Consider the following 19,803-nt stretch of genomic DNA (forward strand, 5'->3'; position numbering starts at 1 on the left):
CTTGCGTTTGCATTGTGCCTTTTGTATTTAATTCCGAGGCAATTTCTGTGTTTGATCGTCATTAAGAAGTTCAGAGGGATACAGTAAAACTGAAGTGAAGCATCGGAATGTATAACTAGTGTCACAGGAATGGATCAAAGCATAGACAGAAAGAGGAGTCAGTTTTCTTGTACTTAAGTCGGCATTGTGCGTTTTTTATTTAATTCCGATGCAATTTCTGTGTTTCATCGTCAATAATAAGGTCGGAGGGATACAGTAAACCTGAAGTGATGCACCGGAAACTATAACTAGTCTCACAGGAATGGTTCAAAACATAGACAGTAAGAAGAGTCAGTTTTTATGTACTTAAGTCGGCATTGTGCCTTTTCTTTTTAATCCCGATGAGTTTATGTGTTTCGTCGTCAATAAGAAGGTCCAAGGGATATAGTAAACTTGAAGTGAAGCATTGGAATCTAAAACCGGTCTCACAGGAAAGGTTCTAAACATAGACAGTAAGAAGAGCCCGTCTTCTTGTACTTGAGTCGGCATTGTGCTTTTCTATTTAATTCCGATGCAATTTCTGTGTTTCGTCGTCAATAAGAAGGTCAGAGAGGTACAGTGAACATGAAGTGAAGCATCGGAATCTATAACTAGGGACACAGGTATGGTTAAAACCATAGACAGTAGGAAGGGTCAGTTTTCTTGTACTTAAGTCGGCATTGTGCCTTTTGTATTTAATTCCGATGCAATTTCTGCGTTTCATCGTCAATAAGAAGGTGAGAGGGATGCAGTAAACCTGAAGTGAAGCATCGGAATCTATAACTAGTGTCACAGGAATGGTTCTAAACATAGGCAGTAAGAAGAGTCAGTTTTCTAGTACTTAAGTCGACATTGTGCCTTTTCTATTTAATTCCGATGCAATTTCTGTGTTTCGTCGTCAATATGAAGGTCCAAGGATTATAGTAAACCTGAAGTGAAGCATCGGAATCTAAAACCGGTCTCACAGGAAAGCTTCAAATCAATAACAGTAAGAAGAACCAGGCTTCTTGTACTTGCGTCGGCATTGTGCCTTTTGTATTAAATTCCGGTGCAAATTCTGTGTTTCATCGTCAATAAGACGGTCAGAAGGATACAGTAAACCTGAGGTGAAGCATCAGAATCTATAACAAGTGTCACAGGAATGGTTCAAACATAGACAGTAAGAAGAGTCAGTTTTCTTGCACTTAAGTCGGCAATGTGCCTTTTGTATCCAATTCCGATGCAATTTCTGTGCTTCATCGTCAATAAGAAAGTCAGAGGGATACAGTAAACCTGAAGTGAAGCATCGGAATCTATAACTAGTGTCTCAGGAACGGTTCCAAACATAGACAGTAAGAAAGGTCCGTCTTCTTGTACATAAGTCGGCATTGTGGTTTTTGTATCTAATTCCGATGCAATATCTGTGTTTCATCGTCAAAATGAAGGTCAGAGGGATACAGTAAACTTGAAGTGAAGCATCGGAATCTCTAACTAGTGTCACAGGAATGGTTCAAAAACATAGACAGTAAGAAGAGTCAGTTTCCTTGTACTTAAGTCGGCATAGTGCCTTTAGTATTTAATTCCGATGCAATTTCTGTGTTTCATCGTCTATAAGAAGGACACAGGGATACAGTAAACCTGAAGTGAACCATCGGAATCTATAACTAGTGTCACAGGAGTGGTTCAAAACATAAACAGTAAGAAGCGTCAGTTTTTTTGTACTTAAGTTGGCATTGTGTCTTTTGTATTTAATTCCGATACAATTTCTGTGTGTCATCGTCAATACGTTGATCAGAGGGATACAGTAAACCTAAAGTGAAGCATCGGAATCTATAACTAGTGTCACAGGAATGGTTCAAAACATAGGCAGTAAAAAGAGTCAGTTTACTTGTACTCAAGTCGGCATTGTGCCTTTTGTATTTAATTCCGATGCAATTTCTGTGTTTCATCGTCAATAAGAAGGTCAGAGGGATACAGTAAACCTGAAGTGAAGCATCGGAATCTATAACTAGTGTCACAGGAATGGTTCAAAGCATAGACAGTAAGAAGAGTCAGTCTTCTTGTACTTAAGTCGGCATTGTGCGTTTTGTATTTAATTCCGATGCAATTTCTGTGTTTCATCGTCAATAAGATGTTCAGAGGGTTACAGTAAACCTGAAGTGAAGCATCGGAATCTATAACTAGTGTCACAGGAATGCCTCAAAGCATAGACAGTAAGAAGAGTCAGTTTTCTTGTACTTAAGTTGGCATTGTGCCTTTTTTATTTAATTCCGATGCAATTTCTGTGTATAGTCGTCAATAAGAAGGTCCAAGGGATTCAGTAAACCTGAAGTGAAGCATCGGAATCTAAAAGCGGTCTCACTGGAAAGCTTCAAAACATAGACAGTAAGAAGAGCCAGTCTTATTGTACTTGAGTCGGCTTTGTGAGTTTTTTTAAATTCCGATGCAATTTCTGTGTTACATCGTCAATAAGACGGTCAGAGGGAAACAGCAAACCTGAAGTGAAGCATCGGAATCTATAACTAGTGTCACAGGAATGGTTCAAAACATAGACAGTAAGAAGAGTCAGTTTTCTTGTACTTAAATCGGCACTGTGCCTTTTCTATTTAATTCCGATGCACTTTCTGTGTTTCGTCGTTAATAAGAAGGGCCAAGGGATACAGTAAACCTTAAGTGTAGCATCGGAATCTAAAACCGGTCTCACAGAAAAAGTTTCAAATCATAGACAGTAAGAAGAGCCAGTCTTCTTGTACTTGAGTCGGCATTGTGCCTTTTCTACTTAATGCCGATGCAATTTCTGTGTTTCATCGTCAATAAGAAGGTCAGAGGGATACAGTAAACCTGAAGTCAAGCATCGGAATCTATAACTAGTGTCACAGGAATGGTTCAAAACATAGACAGTAAGAAGAGTCAGTCATCTTGTACTTAAGTCGGCATTGTGCATTTTGTTTGTATTCCGATGCAATTTCTGTGTTTGGTCGTCAATAAGAAGGTCAGAGGGCTACAGTAAACCTGAAGTGAAGCATCGGAATCTAAAACCGGTCTCACAGGAAAAGTTCAAAACATAGACAGTAAGAAGAGCCAGTCTTCTTGTACTTGAGTCGGCATTCTGCCTTTTGTATTTAATTCCGATGCAATATCTGTGTTTCTTCGACAATTAGAAGGTCAGAGGGATACAGTAAACCTGAAGTGAAACATCGGAATCTATAACTAGTGTCACAGGAATGGTTCAAAATATAGACATTAAGTAGAATCAGTTTTCTTGACTTTAAGTCGGCATTGTGCCTTTTCTATTTAATTCCGATGCAATTTCTGTGTTTCGTCGTCAATATGAAGGTCCAAGGGATACAGTAAACCTGAAGTCAAGCATCGGAATCTAAAGCTGGTCTCACAGGAAAGGTTCGAAACGTAGACAGTAAGAAGAGCCAGTCTTCTTGTACTTGAGTTTGCATTGTGCCTTTTGTATTTAATTCCGAGGCAATTTCTTTGTTTGATCGTCATTAAGAAGTTCAGAGGGATACAGTAAAACTGAAGTGAAGCATCGGAATGTATAACTAGTGTCACAGGAATGGATCAAAGCATAGACAGAAAGAGGAGTCTGTTTTCTTGTACTTAAGTCGGCATTGTGCGTTTTTTATTTAATTCCGATGCAATTTCTGTGTTTCATCGTCAATAATAAGGTCGGAGGGATACAGTAAACCTGAAGTGATGCACCGGAAACTATAACTAGTCTCACAGGAATGGTTCAAAACATAGACAGTAAGAAGAGTCAGTTTTCATGTACTTAAGTCGGCATTGTGCCTTTTCTTTTTAATCCCGATGAGTTTCTGTGTTTCGTCGTCAATAAGAAGGTCCAAGGGATATAGTAAACCTGAAGTGAAGCATTGGAATCTAAAACCGGTCTCACAGGAAAGGTTCTAAACATAGACAGTAAGAAGAGCCCGTCTTCTTGTACTTGAGTCGCCATTGTGCTTTTCTATTTAATTCCGATGCAATTTCTGTGTTTCGTCGTCAATAAGAAGGTCAGAGAGGTAAAGTGAACATGAAGTGAAGCATCGGAATCTATAACTAGTGACACAGGAATGGTTAAAACCATAGATAGTAAGAAGAGTCAGTTTTCTTGTACTTAAGTCGGCATTCTGCCTTTTGTATTTAATTCCGATGCAATTTCTGCGTTTCATCGTCAATGAGAATTAGAGAGGGATACAGTAAACCTGAAGTGAAGCATCTGAATCTATAACTAGTGTCACAGGAATGGTTCTAAACATAGGCAGTAACAAGAGTCAGTTTTCTAGTACTTAAGTCGGCATTGTGCCTTTTCTATTTAACTCCGATTCAATTTCTGTGTTTCGTCGTCAATAAGACGGTCAGAAGGATACAGTAAACCCGAGGTGAAGCATCGGAATCTATAACTAGTGTCACAGGAATGGTTCAAACATAGACAGTAAGAACAGTCAGTTTTCTTGTACTTAAGTCGGCAACGTGCCTTTTGTATCCAATTCCGATGCAATTTCTGTGCTTCATCGTCAATAAGAAAGTCAGAGGGATACAGTAAACCTGAAGTGAAGCATCGGAATCTATAACTAGTGTCTCAGGAATGGTTCAAAACATAGACAGTAAGAAAGGTCCGTCTTCTTGTACATAAGTCGGCATTGTGGTTTTTGTATCTAATTCCGATGCAATATCTGTGTTTCATCGTCAATATGAAGGTAAGAGGGATACAGTAAACCTGAAGTGAAGCATCGGAATCTATAACTAGTGTCACAGGAATGGTTCAAATCATAGACAGTAAGAAGAGTCAGTATCCTTGTACTTAAGTCGGCATAGTGCCTTTAGTATTTAATTCCGATGCAATTTCTGTGTTTCATCGTCTATAAGAAGGACACAGGGATACAGTAAACCTGAAGTGAAGCATCGGAATCTATAACTAGTGTCAAAGGAGTGGTTCAAAACATAAACAGTAAGAATCGTCAGTTTTCTTGTACTTAAGTCGGCATTGTGCCATTTGTATTTAATTCCGATCCAATTTCTGTGTTTCATCGTCAATAAGAAGGTCATAGGGATTCAGTAAACCTGAAGTGAAGCATCGGAATCTACAACTAGTGTCACAGGAATGGTTCAAATATAGACACTAAGAAGAGTCAGTTTTGTTGTACTTAAGTCGGCATTGTGCCGTTTGTATTTAATTAAAATGCAATTTCTGTGGTTCATCGTCAATAAGGTCAGAGGGATACAGTAAACCTGAAGTGAAGCATCGGAATCTATAACTAGTGTCACTGGAATGGTTCAAAACATAGACAGTATGAAGAGCAGTCTGCTTGTACTTAAGTCGGCATTGTGCCTCTTGTATATAATTTCGATGCAATATCTGTGTTTCATCGTCAATATGAAGGTCAGAGGGATACAGTAAACCTGAAGTGAAGCATCGGAATCTATAACTAGTGACACAGGAATGGTTCAAAACATAGACAGTAAGAAGAGCCAGTCCTCTTGTACTTGAGTCGGCATTGTGAGTTTTGTATTTAATTCCGATGCAATTGTTGTGATTCATCGTGAATAAGACGGTCGGAGGGATACAGTAAACCTGAAGTGAAGCATCGGAATCTATAACTAGTGTCACAGGAATGGTTCAAAACATAGACAGTAAGAAGAGTCAGTCATCTTGTACTTAAGTCGGCATTGTGCATTTTGTTTGTATTCCGCTGCAATTTCTGTGTTTGATCGTCAATAAGAAGGTCAGAGGGCTACAGTAAACCTGAAGTGAAACATCGGAATCTATAACTAGTGTCACAGGAATGGTAAAAACATAGAAAGAAAGAGGAGTCAGGTTTCATGTACTTAAGTCGGCATTGTGCCTTATCTATATAATTCCGATGCTATTTCTGTGTTTCTTCGTCAATAAGAAGGGCCAAGGGATACAGTAAACCTGAAGTCAAACATCGGAATCTAAAACCGGTCTCACAGGAAAGGTTCTTAACATAGACAGTAAAAAGAGCCAGTCTTCTTGTACTTGAGTCGGCATTGTGCCTTTTGTATTTAATTCCGATGCAATATCTGTGTTTCTTCGTCAATTAGAAGGTCAGAGGGATACAGTAAACCTGAAGTGAAACATCGGGATCTATAACTAGTGTCACAGGAATGGTTCAAATATAGACACTAAGAAGAGTCAGTTTTGTTGTACTTAAGTCGGCATTGTGCCGTTTGTATTTAATTAAAATGCAATTTCTGTGGTTCATCGTCAATAAGACGGTCAGAAGGATACAGTAAACCTGAGGTGAAGCATCGGAATCTATAACTAGTGTCACAGGTATGGTTCAAACATAGACAGTAAGAAGAGTCAGTTTTCTTGTACTTAAGTCGGCAATGTGCCTTTTGTATCCAATTCCGATGCAATTTCTGTGCTTCATCGTCAATAAGAAAGTCAGAGGGATACAGTAAACCTGAAGTGAAGCATCGGAATCTATAACTAGTGTCTCAGGAATGGTTCAAAACATAGACAGTAAGAAAGGTCCGTCTTCTTGTACTTAAGTCGGCATTGTGGTTTTTGTATCTAATTCCGATGCAACATCTGTGTTTCATCGTCAATATGAAGGTCAGAGGGATACAGTAAACCTGAAGTGAAGCATCGGAAGCTATAACTAGTGTCACAGTAATGGTTCAAAACATAGACAGTAAGAAGAGTCAGTTTCCTTGTACTTAAGTCGGCATTGTGCCTTTAGTATTTAATTCCGATGTAATTTCTGTGTTTCATCGTCTATAAGAAGGACACAGAGATTTAGTAAACCTGAAGTGAAGCATCGGAATCTATAACTAGTGTCACAGGAGTGGTTCAAAACATAAACAGTAAGAAGCGTCAGTTTTCTTGTACTTAAGTCGGCATTGGGCCTTTTGTATTTAATTCCGATGCAATTTCTGTGTTTCATCGTCAATAAGAAGGTCATAGGGATACAGTAAACCTGAAGTGAAGCATCGGAATCTATAACTAGTGTCACAGGAATGGTTTAAATATAGACACTAAGAAGAGTCAGTTTTCTTGTACTTAAGTCGGCATTGTGCCTTTTGTATTTAATTAAAATGCAATTTCTGTGTTTCATCGTCAATAAGAAGGTCAGAGGGATACAGTAAACCTGAAGTGAAGCATCGGAATCTATAACTAGTGTCACAAAAATGCTTCAAAACATAGACAGTAAGAAGAGTCAGTTTTCTCGTACTTAAGTCGGCATTGTGCCTTTTCTATTTAATTCCGATGCACTTTCTGTGTTTCGTCGTTAATAAGAAGGGCCAAGGGATACAGTAAACCATAAGTGAAGCATTGGAATCTAAAACCGGTCTCACAGGAAAGGTTCAAATCATAGACAGTAAGAAGAGCCAGTCTTCTTGTACTTGAGTCGGCATTGTGCCTTTTGTATTTAATGCCGATGAAATTTCTGTGTTTCATCGTCAATAAGAAGGTCAGAGGTATACAGTAAACCTGAAGTCAAGCATCGGAATCTATAATTAGTGTCACAGGAATGGTTCAAAACATAGACAGTAAGAAGAGTCAGTCATCTTGTACTTATGTCGGCATTGTGCATTTTGTTTGTATTCCGATACAATTTCTGTGTTTGATCGTCAATAAGAAGGTCAGAGGGCTACAGTAAACCTGAAGTGAATCATCGGAATCTATAACTAGTGTCACAGGAATGGTTCAAAACATAGACAGTAAGAAGAGTCAGTTTTCTTGTACTTAAGTCGGCATTGTGCCATTTGTATTTAATTCCGATGCAATTTCTGTGTTTCATCGTCAATAAGAAGGTCAGAGGGATACAGTAAACCTAAAGTGAAGCATCGGAATCTATAACTAGTGTCACAGGAATGGTTCAAAACATAGACAGTAAGAAGAGTCAGTTTTCTTGTACTTAAGTGGGCTTTGGGCCTTTTCTATTTAATTCCGATGCCATTTCTGTGTTTCATCGTCAATATGAAGGTCAGAGGGATACAGTAAACCTGAAGTGAAGCATCGGAATCCATAACTAGTGTCACAGGAGTGGTTCAAATCATAGACAGTAAGAAGAGTCAGTTTACTTGTACTTAAGGCGGCATTGTGCCTTTTGTATTTAATTCCGATGCAATTTCTGTGTTTCATCGTCAATAAGAAGGTCAGAGGGATACAGTAAACCTGAAGTGAAGCATCGGAATCTATAACTAGAGTCACAGGAATGGTTCAAAGCATAGACAGTAAGAAGATTCAGTTTTCTAGTAATTAAGTCGGCATTGTGCCTTTTGTATTTAATTCCGATGCAATTTCTGAGTTTCATCGTCAATAAGAAGGTCAGAGGGATACAGTAACCCTGAGGTGATACATTGGAATCTATAACTAGTGACACAGGAAAGGTTCAAAACATAGACAGTAAGAAGAGTCAGTTTTCTTTTACTTAACCCGGCATTGTTCCATTTCTATTTAATTCCGATGCAATTTCTGTGTCTCGTCGTCAATAAGAAGGTCCATGGGATACAGTAAACCTGAAGTGAAGCATCGGAATCTAAAACCGATCTCACAGGAATGGTTCAAAACATAGACAGTAAGAAGAGCCAATCTTTTTGAACTTGTGTCGGCATTGTGCCTTTTGTTTTTAATTTCGATGCAATTTCTGTGTTTCATCGTCAATAAGACGGTCACAGGGATACAGCAAACCTGAAGTGAAGCATCGGAATCTATAACTAGTGACACAGGAATAGTTCAAAACATAGACAGTAAGAAGAGTCAGTTTTCTTGTACTTAAGTCGGCATTGTTCCTTTTCTATTTAATTCCGATGCACTTTCTGTGTTTAGTCGTCAATAAGAAGGGCCAAAGTATACAGTAAACCTGAAGTGAAGCATCGGAATCTAAAACCGGTCTCACAGTAAAGGTTCAAAACGTAGACAGTAAGGAGAGCCAGTCCTCTTGAACTTGAGTCGGCATTGTGCCTTTTGTATTTAATTCCGATGCAATTTCTCTGTTTCATCGTCAATATGAAGGTCAGCGGGATACAGTAAACCAGAAGTGAGGCATCGGTATCTATAACTAGTGTCATAGGAATGGCTCAAAACATAGGCAGTAAGAAGAGTCAGTATTCTTGTACTTAAGTCGGCCTTGTGCCTTTTGTTAGTATTCTGATGCAATTTCTGTGTTTCATCGTCAATATGAAGGTCAGAGGGATACAGTAAACCTGAAGTGAAGCATCGGAATCTATAACTAGTGTCACAGGAATGGTTCAAAACATAGACAGTAAGAAGAGTCAGTTTTCATGTACGTAAGTCACCATTGTGACTTTTATATTTAATTCCGATGCAATTTCTGTGTTTAGTCGTCAATAAGAAGGGCCAAGGGATACAGTAAACCTGAAGTGAAGCATCGGAATCTAAAACCGGTCTCACAGTAAAGGTTCAAAACATAGACAGTAAGGAGAGCCAGTCTTCTTGAACTTGAGTCGGCATTGTGCCTTTTGTATTTAATTCCGATGCAATTTCTCTGTTTCATCGTCAATAAGAAGGTCAGCGGGATACAGTAAACCAGAAGTGAAGCATCGGTATCTATAACTAGTGTCACAGGAATGGTTCAAAACATTGACAGTAAGAAGAGTCAGTCATTTTGTACTTAAGCCGGCATTGTGCCTTTTGTATTTAATTCCGATGCAATTTCTGTGTTACATCGTCAATATGAAGGTCAGAAGGATACAGTAAACCTGAAGTGAAGCATCGGAATCTATAACTAGTGTCACAGGAATGGTTCAAAACATAGACAGTAAGAAGAATCAGTCTTCTTGTACCTAAGTCGGCACTGTGCGTTTTGTATTTAATTCCGATGCAATTTCTGTGTTTCATCGTCAATAAGATGTTCAGAGGGTTACAGTAAACCTGAAGAGAAGCATCGGAATCTATAACAAGTGTCACAGGAATGCTTCAAAACATAGACAGTAAGAAGAGTCAGTTTACTTTTACTTAGGTCGACATTTTGCATTTTGTATATTATTCCGATGCAAATTCTGTGTTTCATCGTCAAGAAGAAGGTCAGAGGGATACAGTAAACTTGAAGTGCAGCATCGGAAGCTATAACTAGAGTCACAGGAATGGTTCAAAGCATAGACGGTAAGAAGAGTCAGTTTTCTAATAATTAAGTCGGAATTGTGCCTTTTGTATTTCATTCCGATGCAATTTCTGTGTTTCATTGTAAATAAGAAGGTCAGAGGGATACAGTAACCCTGAAGTGATGCATTGGAATCTATAACTAGTGTCACAGGAATGGTTAAAAACATAGACAGTAAAAAGAGTCTGTTTTCTTTTACTTAACCCGGCATTGTGCCTTTTCTATTTAATTCCGATGCAATTTCTGTGTTTCGTCGTCAATAAGAAGGTCCAAGGGATACAGTAAACCTGAAGTGAAGCATCGAAATCTAAAACCGGTCTCACAGGAAAGGTTCAATACATAGACAGTAAGAAGAGCCAGTCTTCTTGAACTTGTGTCGGCATTGTGCCTTTTGTTTATAATTCCGATGCAATTTCTGTGTTTCATCGTCAATAAGACGGTCAGAAGGATACAGTAAACCTGAAGTGAAGCATCGAAATCTATAACTAGTGTCACAGGAATTGTTTAAAACATGGACAGTAAGAAGAGTTAGTTATCTTGTACTTATGTCGGCATTGTGCCTTTTGTATATAATTGCGATGCAATTTCTGTGTTTTATCGTCAATAAGATGGTCACAGGTATGCAGTAAACCTGAAGTGAAGCATCGGAATCTATAACTAGTGTGACAGGAGTGGTTCAAAACATAAACAGTAAGAAGCGTCAGTTTTCTTGTACTTAAGTCGGCATTGTGCCTTTTGTATTTAATTACGATGCAATTTATGTGTTTCATCGTCAATAGGAAGGTCATAGGGATAAAGTAAACCTGAAGTGAAGCATCGGAAACAATAACTAGTGTCACAGGAATGGTTCAAAACATAGTCAGTAAGAAGAGTCAGTTTTCTTGTACTTAAGTCGGCATTGTGCCTTTTGTATTTAATTCCGATGCAATTTCTGTGTTTCATCGTCAATAAGACGGTCTGAGGGATGCAGTAAACCTGAAGTGAAGCATCGGAAACTATAACTAGTGCCACAGGAATGGTTCAAAACATAGAGAGTAAGAAGATTCAGTCATTTTGTACTTAAGTCGGCATTGTGCCTTTTGTATTTAATTCCAATGCATTTTCTGTGTTTTATCGTCGATAAGAAGGTCAGAGGGATACAGTAAACCTGAAGTGATGCATCGGAATCTATAACTAGTGTCACAGGAACGGTTCAATACATAGACAAGAAGAAAAGTCAATCTTTTTGTACTTAATTCGGCATTGTGCCATTTGTATTTAATTCCGATGCAATATCTGTGTTTAATCGTCAATAAGACGATCAAAGGGATACAGTAAACCTGAAGTGAAGCATTGGAATCTATAACTAGGCTCACAGGAATGGTTCAAAACATAAACAGTAAGAAGCGTCAGTTTTCCTGTACTTAAGTCGGCATTGTGCCTTTTGTATTTAATTCCGATGTAATTTCTGTGCTTCATCGTCAATATGAAGGTCAGAGGGAAACAGTAAGCCTGAAGGGAAGCATCGCAATCTATAACTAGTGTCATAGGAATGGTTCAATACATAGACAGTAAGAAGAGTCAGTTTTCTTGTACTTATGTCGGCATTGTGCCTTTTGTATTTAATTCCGATAAAATTTCTGTGTTTCATCGTAAATACTTCGATCAGAGGGATACACTAAACCTAAAGTGAAGCATCGGAATCTATAACTAGTGTCACAGGAATGGTTCAAAACATAGACAGTAAGAAGAGTCAGTTTACTTGTACACAAGTCGGCATTGTGCCTTTTGTATTTAATTCCGATGCAATTTTTGTGTTTCATCGTCAATATGAAGGTCAGAGGGATACAGTAAACCTGAACTGAAGCATCGGAATCCATAACTAGTGTCACAGGAATGGTTCAAAACATAGAGAGTAAGAAGAGTCAGTTTTATTGTACTTAAGTCGGAATTGTGCCATTTGTATTTAATTCCTATGCAATTTCTGTGTTTCATCGTCAAAAAGAAGGTCAGAGGGATACAGTAAACCTGAAGTGAAGCATCGGAATCTATAACTAGTGCCACAGGAATGGTTAAAACATAGACACTAAGAAGACCAGTTTTCTTGTACTTAAGTCGGCATTGTGCCTTTCGTATTTAATTCCGATAAAATTTCTGTGTTTCATCGTAAATACGTCGATCAGAGGGATACACTAAACCTAAAGTGAAGCATCGGAATCTATAACTAGTGTCACAGGAATGGTTCAAAACATAGACAGTAAGAAGAGTCAGTTTACTTGTACACAAGTCGGCATTGTGCCTTTTGTATTTAATTCCGATGCAATTTTTGTGTTTCATCGTCAATATGAAGGTCAGAGGGATACAGTAAACCTGAACTGAAGCATCGGAATCCATAACTAGTGTCACAGGAATGGTTCAAAACATAGACAGTAAGAAGAGTCAGTCTTCTTGCACTTAAGTTGGCATTGTGCGTTTTGTACTTAATTCCTATGCAATTTCTGTGTTTCATCGCAATTAGAAGGTCAGAGGGATACAGTAAACCCTGAAGTGATGCATCGGAATCTATAACTATTGTCACAGGAATAGTTCAAAACATAGACTGTAAGAAGAGTCAGTTGTCTTGTACTTAAGTCGGCATTGTGCCTTTTCTATTTAATTCCGATGCAATTTCTGCGTTTCGTCGCCAATAAGAATGTCCAAGGGATACAGTAAACCTGAAGTGAAGCATCGAAATCTAAAACCGGTCTCACAGGAAAGGTTCAAAACATAGACAGTAAGAAGAGCCAGTCTTCTTGTACTTGAGTCGGCATTGTGAGTTTTTTTTAAATTCCGATGCAATTTCTGTGTTACATCGTCAATGAGACGGTCAGAGGGATACAGCAAACCTGAAGTGAAGCATTAGCATCTATAACAAGTGTCATAGGAATGGTTAAAAACATAGACAGTAAGAAGAGTCAGATTTCTTGTACTTAAGTCGGCATTGTGCCTCTTCTATTTAATTCCGATGCACTTTCTGTGTTTCGTCGTCAATAAGAAGGGCCAAGGGATACAGTAAATTTGAAGTGAAGCATCGGAATCTAAAACCGGTCTAACAGGAAAGGTTCAAAACATAGACAGTAAGAGGAGCCAGTCTACTTGAACTTGAGTCGGCATTGTGACTTTTGTATTTAATTCTGATGCAATTTCTGTGTTTCATCGTCAATAAGAAGGTCAACGGGATACAGTAATCCAGAAGTGAAGCATCGGAATCTATAACTAGTGTCACAGGAATAGGTCAAAACATAGGCAGTAATAAGAGTCTGTCTTCTTGTACTTAAGTCGGCATTGTGCCTTTTGTTAGTATTCTGATGCAATTTCTGTGTTTCATCGTCAATATGTAGGTCAGAGGGATACAGCAAACCTGAAGTGAAGCATCACAATCTATAACAAGTGTCACAGGAATGGTTAAAAACATAGACAGTAAGAAGAGTCAGTTTTCTTGTACTTAAGTCGGCATTGTGCCTTTTCTATTTAATTCCGATGCACTTTCTGTGTTTCGTCGTCAATAAGAAGGGCCAAGGGATACAGTAAACCTGAAGTGAAGCATCGGAATCTAAAACCGGTCTCACAGGAAAGGTTCAATTCATAGACAGTAAAAAGAGCCAGTCTTCTTGTACTTGAGAAGGCATTGTGCCTTTGGTATTTAATTCCGATGCAATTTCTTTGTTTCATCGTCAATAAGAAAGTCAGAGGGATACAGTTAACCTGAAGTGAAGCATCGAAAGCTATAACTAGAGTCACAGGAATGGTTCAAAGCATGTAGAGTCAGTTTTCTAATAATTAAGTCGGCATTGTGCCTTTTGTATTTAATTCCGATGCAATTTCTGTGTTCATCGTCAATAAGAAGGTCAGAGGGATACAGTAACCCTACAGTGATGCATTGGAATCTATAACTAGTGTCACAGGAATGGTTCAAAGCATAGACAGTAAGAAGAGTCAGTTTTCTTTTACTTAACCCGGCATTGTGCCTTTTCTATTTAATTCCGATGCAATTACTGTGTTTCGTCGTGAATAAGAAGGTCCAAGGGATACAGTAAACCTGAAGTGAAGCATCGGAATCTAAAACCGGTCTCACAGGAAAGGTTCAAAACTAAGACAGTAAGAAGAGCCAATCATCTTGTACTTGTGTCGGCATTGTGATTTTTCTTTATAATTCCGATGCAATTTCTGTGTTTCATCGTCAATAAGACGGTCAGAGGGATACAGCAAACCTAAAGTGAAGCATCGGAATCTATAACTAGTGTCACAGGAATGGTTCAAATCATAGACAGTAAGAAGAGTCAGTTTTCTTGTACTTAAGTCGGCATTGTTCATTTTCTATTTTATTCCGATGCACTTTCTGTGTTTCGTCGTCAATAAGAAGTGCCAAGGGATACAGTAAACCTGAAGTGATGCATCGGAATCTAAAACCGGTCTCACAGGAAAGGTTCAAAACATAGACATTAAGAAGAGCCAGTCTTCTTGTACTTGAGTCGGCATTGTGCCTTTTGTATTTAATTCTGATGCAATTTCTGTGTTTCATCGTCAATAAGAAGGTCAACGGGATATAGTAATCCAGAAGTGAAGCATCGGAATCTATAACTAGTGTCACAGGAATGGGTCAGAACATAGGCAGTAATAAGAGTCTGTCTTCTTGTACTTAAGTCGGCATTGTGCCTTTTGTTAGTATTCTGATGCAATTTCTGTGTTTCATCGTCAATAAGATGGTCACAGGGATGCAGTAAACCTGAAGTGAAGCATCGGAATCTATAACTAGTGTCACAGGAGTGGTTCATAACATAAACAGTAAGAAGCGTCAGTTTTCTTGTACTTAAGTCGGCATTGTGCCTTTTGTATTTAATTCCGATGCAATTTATGTGTTTCATCGTCAATAAGAAGGTCATAGGTATAAAGTAAACCTGAAGTGAAGCATCGGAATCAATAACTAGTGTCACAGGAATGGTTCAAATCATAGTCAGTAAGAAGAGTCAGTTTTCTTGTACTTAAGTCGGCATTGTGCCTTTTGTATTTACTTAAGATGCAATTTCTGTGTTTCATCGTCAATAAGAGGGTCAGAGGGATACAGTAAACCTGAAGTGTAGCATCGGAATCTGTAACTAGTGTCACTGGAATGGTTCAAAACATAGAGAGTAAGAAGAATCAGTCTTCATGTACTTAAGTCGTCATTGTGCCTCTTGTATATAATTCCGATGCAATTACTGTGTTTCATCGTCAATATGAAGGTCAGAGGGATACAGTAAACCTGAAGTGAAGCATCGGAATCTATAACTAGTGTCACAGAAATGGTTCAATACATAGACAGTAAGAAGAGCCAGTCTTCTTGTACTTGAGTCGGCATTGTGCCTTTTGTATTTAATTCCTATGCAATTTCTGTGTTTCCTCGTCAATAAGACGGTCGGAGGGATACAGTAAACCTGAAGAGAAGCATCGGAAACTATAACTAGTGTCACAGGAATGGTTCAAATCATAGAGAGTAAGAAGAGTCAGTCATTTTGTACTTAAGCCGGCATTGTGCCTTTTGTATTTAATTCCAATGCATTTTTTGTGTTTTATCGTCAATAAGAATGTCAGAGGGATACAGTAAACCTGAAGTGAAGCATCGGAAACTATAACTAGTGTCACAGGAACGGTTCAATAGATAGACAATAAGAAAGGTCAGTCTTCTTGTACTTAATTCGGCATTGTGCTATTAGTATTTAATTCCGATGCAATTTCTGTGTTTCATCGTCAATAAGAAGGTCAGAGGGTTACAGTAAACCCTGAAGTGATGCATCGGAATCTATAACTAGTGTCACAGGAATGGTTCAAAACATAGACTGTAAGAAGAGTCAGTTTTCTTGTACTTAAGCCGTCATTGTGCCTTTTCTATTTAATTCCGATGCAATTTCTGCGTTTCGTCGCCAATAAGAATGTCCAAGGGATACAGTAAACCTGAAGTGAAGCATCGGAATCTAAAACCGGTCTCACTGGAAAGGTTCAAAACATAGACAGTAAGAAGAGCCTGTCTTCTTGTACTTGAGTCGGCATTGTGAGTTTTTTTTTAATTCCGATGCAATTTCTGTGTTACATCGTCAATAAGACGGTCAGAGGGATACAGCAAACCTGAAGTGAAGCATCGGAATGTATAACAAGTATCACAGGAATGGTTAAAAACATAGACAGTAAGAAGAGTCAGTTTTCTTGAACTTTAGTCGGCCTTGTGCCTTTTCTATTTAATTCCGATGCAGTTTCTGTGTTTCATCGTCAATAACAAGGTCAGAGGGATACAGTAAACCTGAAGTGAAGCATCGGAATCTATAACTAGTGTCACAGGAATGGTTAAAAACATAGACAGTAAGAAGAGTCAGTCTTCTTGTCCTTAAGTCGGCATTGTGCCTTTTGTTTGTGTTCCGACGCAATTTCTGTGTTTGATCGTCAATATGAAGGTCAGAGGGATACAGTAAACCTGAAGTGATGCATAGGAATCTATAACTAGTGTCACAGGAATGGTTAAAACTTAGACAGTAAGAAGAGTCAGTTTTCTTGTACTTAAGTCGGCATTGTGCCTTTCGTATTTAAATCCGATAAAATTTCTGTGTGTCATCGAAAATACGTAGATCAGAGGGATACACTAAACCTGAAGTGAAGCATCGGAATCTATAACTAGTGTCACAGGAATGGTTCAAAACATAAACAGTAAGAAGAGTCAGTTTACTTATACTTAAGTCGACATTGTTCTCTTTGTATTTTATTCCAATGCAAATTCTGTGTTTCATCGTCAATAAGAAGGTCAGAGGGATACAGTAAACCTGAAGTGATGCATCGGAATCTATAACTAGTGTCACAGGAATGCTTCAAAACATAGACAGTAAGATGAGCCAGTTTTCTTATAATTAAGTCGGCATTGTGCCTTTTGTAATTAATTCCCATGCAATTTATGTGTTTCATCGTCAATAAGAAGGTCAGAGGGATACTTTAAACCCTGAAGTGATGCCACGGAATCTATAACTAGTGTCACAGGAATGGTTCAAGACATAGACTGCAAGAAGAGACAGTTTTCTTGTAGTGAAGTCGGCATTGTGCTTTTTCTATTAACTTCTGATGCAATTTCTGTGTTTCGTCGTCAATAAGAAGGTTCAAGGGATACAGTAAACCTGAAGTGAAGCATCGGAATCTAAAACCGGTCTCACAGGAAAGGTTCGAAACATAGACAGTAAGAAGAGCCAGTCTTCTTGTACTTGAGTCGGCATTGTGAGTTTTCTTTTAATTCCGATGCAATTTCCGTGTTACATCGTCAATAAGACGGTCAGAGGGATACAACAAACCCGAAGTGAAGCATCGGAATCTATAACTACTGTCACAGGAATGGTTAAAACATAGACCGTAAGAAGAGTCAGTTTTCTTGTACTTAAGTCGGCATTGTGCCTCTTGTATTTAATTCCGATGCAATTTCTGTGTTTCATCGTCAAAAAGGTCAGAGGGATACAGTAAACCTGAGATGAAGCATCGGAACCTATAACAAGTGTCACAGGAATGGTTCAAAGTATAGACAGTAAGAAGAGTCAGTTTTCTTGTACTTAAGTCGGCATTGTGCCTTTTATATTGAATATCGATGCAATTTCTGTGTTTCATCGTCAATAAGGTCAGAGGGATACAGTAAACCTGAAGTGAAGTATCGGCATCTATAACTAGTGTCACAGGAATGTTTCAAAACATAGACAGTAAGAAGAGTCAGTTTTCTTGTACTTAAGTTGGGATTGTGCTTTTTTGTATTTAATTCCGATGCAATTTCTCTGTTTCATCGTCAATAAGAAGGTCAGAGGGATACAGTAAACCTGAAGTGAAGCATCGGAATTGACAACTAGTGTCACAGGAGTGGTTCAAAACACAAACAGTAAGAAGCGTCAGTTTTCCTTTACTTAAGTCGGCATTGTGCCTTTTCTATTTAATTCCGATGCAATTACTGTGTTTCGTCGTGAATAAGAAGGTCCAAGGGATACAGTAAACCTGAAGTGAAGCATCGGAATCTAAAACCGGTCTCACAGGAAAGGTTCAAAACTAAGACAGTAAGAAGAGCCAATCCTCTTGTACTTGTGTCGGCATTGTGATTTTTCTTTATAATTCCGATGCAATTTCTGTGTTTCATCGTCAATAAGACGGTCAGAGGGATACAGCAAACCTAAAGTGAAGCATCGGAATCTATAACTAGTGTCACAGGAATGGTTCAAATCATAGACAGTAAGAAGAGTCAGTTTTCTTGTACTTAAGTCGGCATTGTTCATTTTCTATTTTATTCCGATGCACTTTCTGTGTTTCGTCGTCAATAAGAAGTGCCAAGGGATACAGTAAACCTGAAGTGATGCATCGGAATCTAAAACCGGTCTCACAGGAAAGGTTCAAAACATAGACATTAAGAAGAGCCAGTCTTCTTGTACTTGAGTCGGCATTGTGCCTTTTGTATTTAATTCTGATGCAATTTCTGTGTTTCATCGTCAATAAGAAGGTCAACGGGATATAGTAATCCAGAAGTGAAGCATCGGAATCTATAACTAGTGTCACAGGAATGGGTCAGAACATAGGCAGTAATAAGAGTCTGTCTTCTTGTACTTAAGTCGGCATTGTGCCTTTTGTTAGTATTCTGATGCAATTTCTGTGTTTCATCGTCAATAAGAGGGTCAGAGGGATACAGTAAACCTGAAGTGTAGCATCGGAATCTGTAACTAGTGTCACTGGAATGGTTCAAAACATAGAGAGTAAGAAGAATCAGTCTTCATGTACTTAAGTCGTCATTGTGCCTCTTGTATATAATTCCGATGCAATTACTGTGTTTCATCGTCAATATGAAGGTCAGAGGGATACAGTAAACCTGAAGTGAAGCATCGGAATCTATAACTAGTGTCACAGAAATGGTTCAATACATAGACAGTAAGAAGAGCCAGTCTTCTTGTACTTGAGTCGGCATTGTGCCTTTTGTATTTAATTCCTATGCAATTTCTGTGTTTCCTCGTCAATAAGACGGTCGGAGGGATACAGTAAACCTGAAGAGAAGCATCGGAAACTATAACTAGTGTCACAGGAATGGTTCAAATCATAGAGAGTAAGAAGAGTCAGTCATTTTGTACTTAAGCCGGCATTGTGCCTTTTGTATTTAATTCCAATGCATTTTTTGTGTTTTATCGTCAATAAGAATGTCAGAGGGATACAGTAAACCTGAAGTGAAGCATCGGAAACTATAACTAGTGTCACAGGAACGGTTCAATAGATAGACAATAAGAAAGGTCAGTCTTCTTGTACTTAATTCGGCATTGTGCTATTAGTATTTAATTCCGATGCAATTTCTGTGTTTCATCGTCAATAAGAAGGTCAGAGGGTTACAGTAAACCCTGAAGTGATGCATCGGAATCTATAACTAGTGTCACAGGAATGGTTCAAAACATAGACTGTAAGAAGAGTCAGTTTTCTTGTACTTAAGCCGTCATTGTGCCTTTTCTATTTAATTCCGATGCAATTTCTGCGTTTCGTCGCCAATAAGAATGTCCAAGGGATACAGTAAACCTGAAGTGAAGCATCGGAATCTAAAACCGGTCTCACTGGAAAGGTTCAAAACATAGACAGTAAGAAGAGCCTGTCTTCTTGTACTTGAGTCGGCATTGTGAGTTTTTTTTTAATTCCGATGCAATTTCTGTGTTACATCGTCAATAAG

Source organism: Schistocerca americana, chromosome 2 (assembly GCF_021461395.2).
Source record: "Schistocerca americana isolate TAMUIC-IGC-003095 chromosome 2, iqSchAmer2.1, whole genome shotgun sequence".
In the NCBI taxonomy this organism is placed as follows: Eukaryota; Metazoa; Arthropoda; class Insecta; order Orthoptera; family Acrididae; genus Schistocerca; species Schistocerca americana.